At 35.2% G+C, this 6,863-nt stretch overlaps 1 long non-coding RNA gene across 1 annotated transcript; it reads left to right on the plus strand.

Moving 5' to 3' along the window:
- The first annotated feature begins 1,137 nt into the window (after positions 1-1,137).
- Positions 1,138-3,019, plus strand: LOC128180377 (uncharacterized). The gene is made up of 3 exons (XR_008243214.1): positions 1,138-1,292; positions 1,950-2,076; positions 2,256-3,019. It is a non-coding gene; the product is annotated as an uncharacterized LOC128180377 (long non-coding RNA).
- Positions 3,020-6,863: the final 3,844 nt, after the last annotated feature.

Here is a 6,863-nt window from a genome sequence, read left to right on the forward strand (position 1 = left end):
GACCCTAGAGAGGGGTCGGGCGAAGGTCTCGCACCCTCTCCCCTCCCTTAATTGACAAACACAATTATCCCTTTGACCCCCCCCCCACCACCACCACCACCACCACCGTGGAAAAAATTCTGAATCCGCTCACCAATCAATAAATAACCACATATAAGTTCCTGATTTTCTCTAGAGGACCTTAAAAAACATGGAATGTGACCAGTGAAATACACAGGCGTGTGTTGACTAATTCACACGTTAACGCACAGTCAGCAAAATCTAAAAAATCTAATACAAATCTAATGCCATCGTATTGCCGACTCTAAATTCTTTGAAACCTTCAAAGGTATTTTATTTAATTTGAAGTGGTAGTAAATCTGAAATGAAGTTTTTATTTATTTTGAGTTTTTTTGCGTTTTCCAATATGACCTTTAATTATTAAATTCCTTTTTTTTCTACATGGAAGGTTGTACATGTATCAACTTTTTCACAGAACTGGCGTTACCTTGGTTTGGTGGATCTTTTTTATGATTTATATAACCTTGAGATATTTTAATGTGGGACTTTATCCGAATTTTACCCCACCATTTAATCCTATTCTTTTCACAAAAGTGACTCATCCCAAAGACAACTTTTGAAATTAAAAAAAAAAATGTTTATTCATATTTCAGATCTTAGATTGCAAACACGATAATATGTTTATAATAAAAAAAAGCATTCCGAAATTTCCAGAGAAAATCCCCCTTTGAGTCATTTAGAGCATACATACTGATCTTTGCAAAATATCGTAAATCAAAGGAAAAAATAGGAGAAAAACAACCTTTGAAAATAAGAACTATAAAGAAGTGTGTCGATGTCAAATAAATATTACAGCACGTAGTGTTTTAAATGCGACGGCTTGAAATATTATAGTAAAGCTATTATAAGGCGAGGAGAGTTAAAGTTCAGACCGGCACGATCAGCTGATTTTGACGACTTGTTTGTGCATGAGTGACCCCACATGAGATGCCTCCGAAAAATATAACATATTTTTGGCAAAATCGTCACGCTAAAGCATCATTGCAGTCTCTAAAATTCGCTGCGACGAATTTGAAGAATCTTTATGTTTTGATATTCAAGTTCGACTGCTTGGATTAATTAATTATCCTGCTTCTATACCATAGTTTCCCCCTCGTTGGACCCCATGTAACCGGCATGGGGGTATATAAGCAACTGCGGACCAAAGATTACTCGATCGCACCGCCAACAGCTGATCCGAGATCAAGAAATCGTGACCAAAACTAGCGTGGTCCCTTCCAATACTTCAAAATGTAAGTTCTTTTTAATGATTTTTTTTTCTTCATGTAGAATTCTAATACAATTAGCAATTATATATGTAACACTTTTCTTCTAAGTAAAAAAAAAGCTTTTTATGCTCATTCCTTCTCTTTAACCACGTGTTAGAATACAAAATGCAAATTACGACATGCTTTAGAATTCTTTGATTTAATTTACAATGTGCTTTATGTAAATTTGCGTTGAAGCACGTTTTCTTATGGCGTCCCGTGGCGTTTGACATAGACTCGTTTTTCTATCGTATTTGAAATATTGTGCAAGTATTTCAAGATTCAACAGCAAGTTTCGACATTACATAATTCTTTTAACAAAATTTTGGTCTTCAGTAATTCCCTTTAAACGACTGCGATCAGGAGAATAGTTTGAGACCTTATGCCTCTAGATATTACATAATTGTTCAGATCTGTCGTGTCAGCTAAATTCATTCTTTGTTTGCCGTTAACCACGGGCGCAATTTGTTCAGGCGACTAACCTTTGGTCATCAAACTGTGAACTTGAACTTTTCAATGCTTCAGCTATAACCAGCAATCAAGTCAAAGCGGTAGCGAACAGACTTAAATGTTAAATACGTACAATTAGCAGTTTGAAATAACTGACCCAAAATTAATGTTGATTTACCATTTCATTTCCAGAAAATGGACGCTTCTCAGATAATAGTTTGCAGCATTTTGTGCATGTCCTTAATGGTGGCGCTATCTGAATCGGCGCCTTTGGAACATTCATTGACAAAAAGACATGCATTCGAAGGAATCCAACAAGGTAACAATAATCTTTTTCTGAACTTTTTAATGAAAAAAAAAATACCATAAGATGAATCCTTTTCACATGCATGGGAACAGCTCGTAAAGCATATGTTTTATTAACCATGCCTTTGTGAACGTGCAAATTATGAAATTACGATGATTTATTTTATTCAGTGCATTTTTCTTTCTTGACAGAAATTGTAAAATCAAGAAGGCGACGCGGCATCAACAGGAATGTCCGGATCCGCCAGATGTACATTTGTCTTGCTCTGATCCGGGACATTTCAGACCACCGGAACTTCAACGACAGCTACCTGCCATCGTATTGCCGACCATTATATTGTGCACAATTGGCAAGAAGTGGAGTTCAAAGTTATCCATCATTCTGTACAAACAATGTTTCGATTACGGTGATTCAGAAGTAACAATGGTACGATCTAGTAATTAATCAATTTGTTCTTTTAACCAGAGACTTACAGAAATCCATACAAGTTATCAGGAGCATTTTTGTGGCGTCTTTCATTTTCAATTTCAACCGTCCACTTTGGATGAAAAATAAAAGGGTTGCCTGGGCTTTTTTGGACGCAAAAGATGAACATTAATTCATATATGGCACATACAGTGTACTTCGTTTAATAGCATCGTTGACATGCATGTCTCGTTACCAAAAGGTGCAATATTTCGTCAGTGATAGAGGAAACTGGAGATCTTGCTCAACCATTAACAAACGGCAATTATGCCGTGCTTCTGCATTTTGTATGTGAACTTTTCATCCAAATTCAATATCAGTAGCATTTATTCCTCAGATGTTTGCCATGCAAACTCCCCGCCCCCTTTTTCTCTAGTATCTAACTCGTCAAATCTGATTTCTCGCTAGTATATGTTTTTGCAAATGAAATTGGATATATATTTAATGTGACTGAGGACTGTTATGTTTGAATAAAAAATATTATAATTTTCTTTTGCTTTGATTTTTTAAAATCATTTTAAGATTGTTTTTTAGGGGTGCATACAATCATATTACTCTTCTATATCTATGCAGCAGTCAAAAATCGCACCCCTCTAGTTGCACTTTTTAAATTCAGGGTGAAGGTTAATTCCAAGTTTGAGCGTCGTCATGGAGACAAAGAAGCTTAAAGTAACGTGATCAGAGAGCCCATTTTTCGGGTCAAGGTCATGTCGTAATAAACAGGTCCGGCCTGGAAGATTCTGTCCCAGAACCGGGGGCCAATCCGATTACTTTTTTGATCCATGATTAACACGCCATCGGGAATGACCCTGAATAGGTTATTGAAAATTAGCTGTCAAAATTTTAATTCCCACTCGTGAAGAATTGTTCCGGACAAAGATAAAAAGTTCGCCTTTGGTACTCTAAGTGGCATGCTAAGACTTACTTAACACACCGCGAATACCAAGGGGTGTTACGGGCCTATTGTAAAATAGGTGTCCATATTGCACTGGAATCGGATTGAAAATTATAAGAGCTAATTCTTAAGTAATGACTGCAGGTGTGTTTTTCTTTTTAAATTTTTTTTATCATGAATACGGACAAAATGCCTAGCTTTCAAAAATCGTTCGATCTCAAATGCAAGAGTTGAGTATTGGATGGTTAAATTCTGCATAATAAATGTCTTTCACATTACATAAATAGATTAAAAAAGTGTATAAAGTAATGCAATATGAAACATTAGAAAGGAACTTACTTTCGCTCGAACAACCTTATTTTCGTCAAACAAAATTTAACCCATTTTTTTTAGTTGTGTTATGTTTCACAATACTGAATATATATGATCGTTTCATGTTACTGGATGGTAACAATAGATTTGACCTTTCCAAAAAATAGTCCATGTCATGATTTTGAATTCTTTGAAAAACAGCAAGTTGCTTTTTCATGCAGAAGGGTCTAAAACTGTCAGCTTTTGTACAAAGAAGGCTTCGCCGTAATCTATCCGTGTCAATCAAACTTGGCTGTCATTGACACCTCCCTTGACAAGATATATTTGAGATAAATCTGAAAAACACTGCACACCGGATAGCTTCTTGTTCTTTTGACAAATTAACAAAACAAACCTTGAATTTAAATCATGCTCTACTTTTTGGAAAAGAAAAATCAAAATATCTCGGACCTAATTAACCGATATCTCTATTCAAAATACCGCTTCATGAGTTTATATGGAGAGGAGAATTTCATTGAATTTGGCTGCATGCTTGCGAGAAAATTGAGTATATCTCTGCACGGGTAAAGATCTCCAGAAAGGGGTGAAGAACCGAAGAAACCAGTCATTCTTTTTCTGTCTGTCGTGAAGAAAGAAAAGAAAAAGACCTTTTTGTTGTTGAATTTATTCCGCTCGTCTCCTCCTTTCTATCAGAAGTTGCAAATTTATGGCGGTGGGTACATAAAGAGGTTTTTTTTCTCCCTTTCCCATGTTATAGGGAAGTTCGATTGGTCAGCGAACTTTGATCCCTAAAGGAGTCTGCTTTTAACTTGACTTTTACAAGAAAAAGACGGTAAAATTTTATACTGCTGAACTTTATAACCTCCATCCTTCTTTTGAACTTGCTTGACTTTTATCTTTCAGTTGAGAGTAAGGGTATTTTGAAGAAGAAATCCTGAAGTCAGATATGCAAAATGAAGTCAACTTGAAACTAAATACACATGTAAAAGCAAAATATGCAATGATTGATTCTGTACCCCGTTTTTTTACTGATATTTGGCTGCTTATTCTCTTCATTTATTTGCGCACGATTTGGGTAGAGGAGCGGTTTTTGCGCAAAACAGAGTTTGGGATGAGCTACTCGTGTTAAGACAAGTAAAAAAAAACACGAAAAACAATCGTGATGTATAATAGACTATTCAGATTAAATAAACCTCAAATGAATACAGTTGAAGTTTGTCACGTACAAAAGAAGTGACCGACATACCCATTGCATGGAATAAAAAAATTGCATAGCTTATTATTTTTTTTTTATATATATATTAAACAAATAGCGTGCTTATTTGACATCATAATTGGTACCACTCACCGCACAAATATCTTCCATTTGAAAATCGAGCCTCAGGATTTCTCCCAGAACATTTTATTGCAAATCTTTCAGTAATAATCCGTAAATGCTAATTAAATTATACACTGGAACACCAATTTCTGCTCATTTCATGAGCCCTTGCAGCACGAAGGTGCAAATAGAACTAATGCACGAGAGCTAGCTGTGCTGTTGGTCATTGCATGGGAAATGAGATGATGCAACGCCATGTACATACACGTTGGACTATCGCTGGTTCACGTTTTGGACACCCCCTTAGTACATGGTGTCTGTTAACTATACTGAATGGGTTTTCAAATTCCCCCCTTAACAATATTTGCGGTCAACCTAAGGGTTAAATGGGAGAGTCTGCGGTTTTCAGGATTAGAATATATCAAGAATGTACAAAGAATTAATTACGGTAATATGTCGCCATATATGTGAGAATATTACGGAAAAGCTAGTCATGGACTGGGGCCGAATGAAAACAAATTTGATTTAATAGATTCCATCTTTCCAAAAATAGATAACTAAGGTCAAAACTGTCATAGCCATCGCTGGTCTTCTAACAAAGAAAAAACACTTTTAGTTGATAAACTTTAAAAGTGTTCACTTGGTCGCCACATATATGTATGATATTCGATGTTAAATGGCATTACATGTATCTGATATGATTTTGATCATATATACATGTATTTCCGATGTCTTTCTTTCCTTCATTATTACTTTCATTCACTCAGTGTTATTTTTGACCGACGTTTAAATACTATTATAAGACTGTTACGTGTGTTTGTGGCTTGAGTCCACAAGTCCCCTATCCTATGAATTGGAAGTTTACGCGTCATAATTCCTGTTTACTCCTAGCTAGCTAGGGCCCCCCTTTATAACATGATCAAATCAGAACTACGTGGGTGAGGTTTTGTAGTCATTATCCTTGGTTCACCTTGTCCGAGTTAATGTGTTCTAGAATGCAGCTATGGAATAAAGAACTTGTCAAGGGAAATATGAAGAAAATATTCATCTTCAAAATCTGTCGGTACTAATGGCCCGGCATTATGTAAATTTTTATTTAAACCCGCTGAGGATTTTCTTTTTATCCATTCTGAAAACTTGAGATAAAACCAACAAATAAATAGACCGTTTCGAATCCTTTTTGACTTGTTGTTAAAATCTCTCGAGGACATGCACATTGTGAATTACATGCAGATTGTAATTAGTGTCATTATGAATGCATGCATGCCCATTTTCCTACATTGAATGAAACGCCGGTACTATTATATAACTAGTTACAAGATATAGGGATTACTAGTCGAAGGTAAAGGTGGTATTGTCATGTAAATTTTGAATTTACTGCCACCCGGTAAATTCAAAATTTACAACATGACATTATTTTCGCGTTGTATTTTTAATATACTACCTGGATGTAAATACAAAATCATCATATTGCATGGTAAAAATTATGTATGTCAACCAGAATTTTCTCTTAGAATTAGAGGGACATTACCGACATGCTATAAAATACAAAAAGAAAAGCAAACTAAAAAGATGATAATTATATTTAAACAATTGAGTGCTTTAATTGGTGGTTCAAGCGGGTATAAATGTTGCGAACATTACAAATATAAATAAATATTCAGAGTCATATTTTTTTTCAACGAAATAAAAGCCACCTTCATGTATCGTTTATGTTTAGTTTTCTAAATAAGGTGAGTAGAAATGCGTAAATATAACATGCACATCATTTATACATAGCATTTATACATGTACACTATTATAATTATG

Source organism: Crassostrea angulata, chromosome 4 (assembly GCF_025612915.1).
Source record: "Crassostrea angulata isolate pt1a10 chromosome 4, ASM2561291v2, whole genome shotgun sequence".
Classification (NCBI taxonomy): domain Eukaryota; kingdom Metazoa; phylum Mollusca; class Bivalvia; order Ostreida; family Ostreidae; genus Magallana; species Magallana angulata.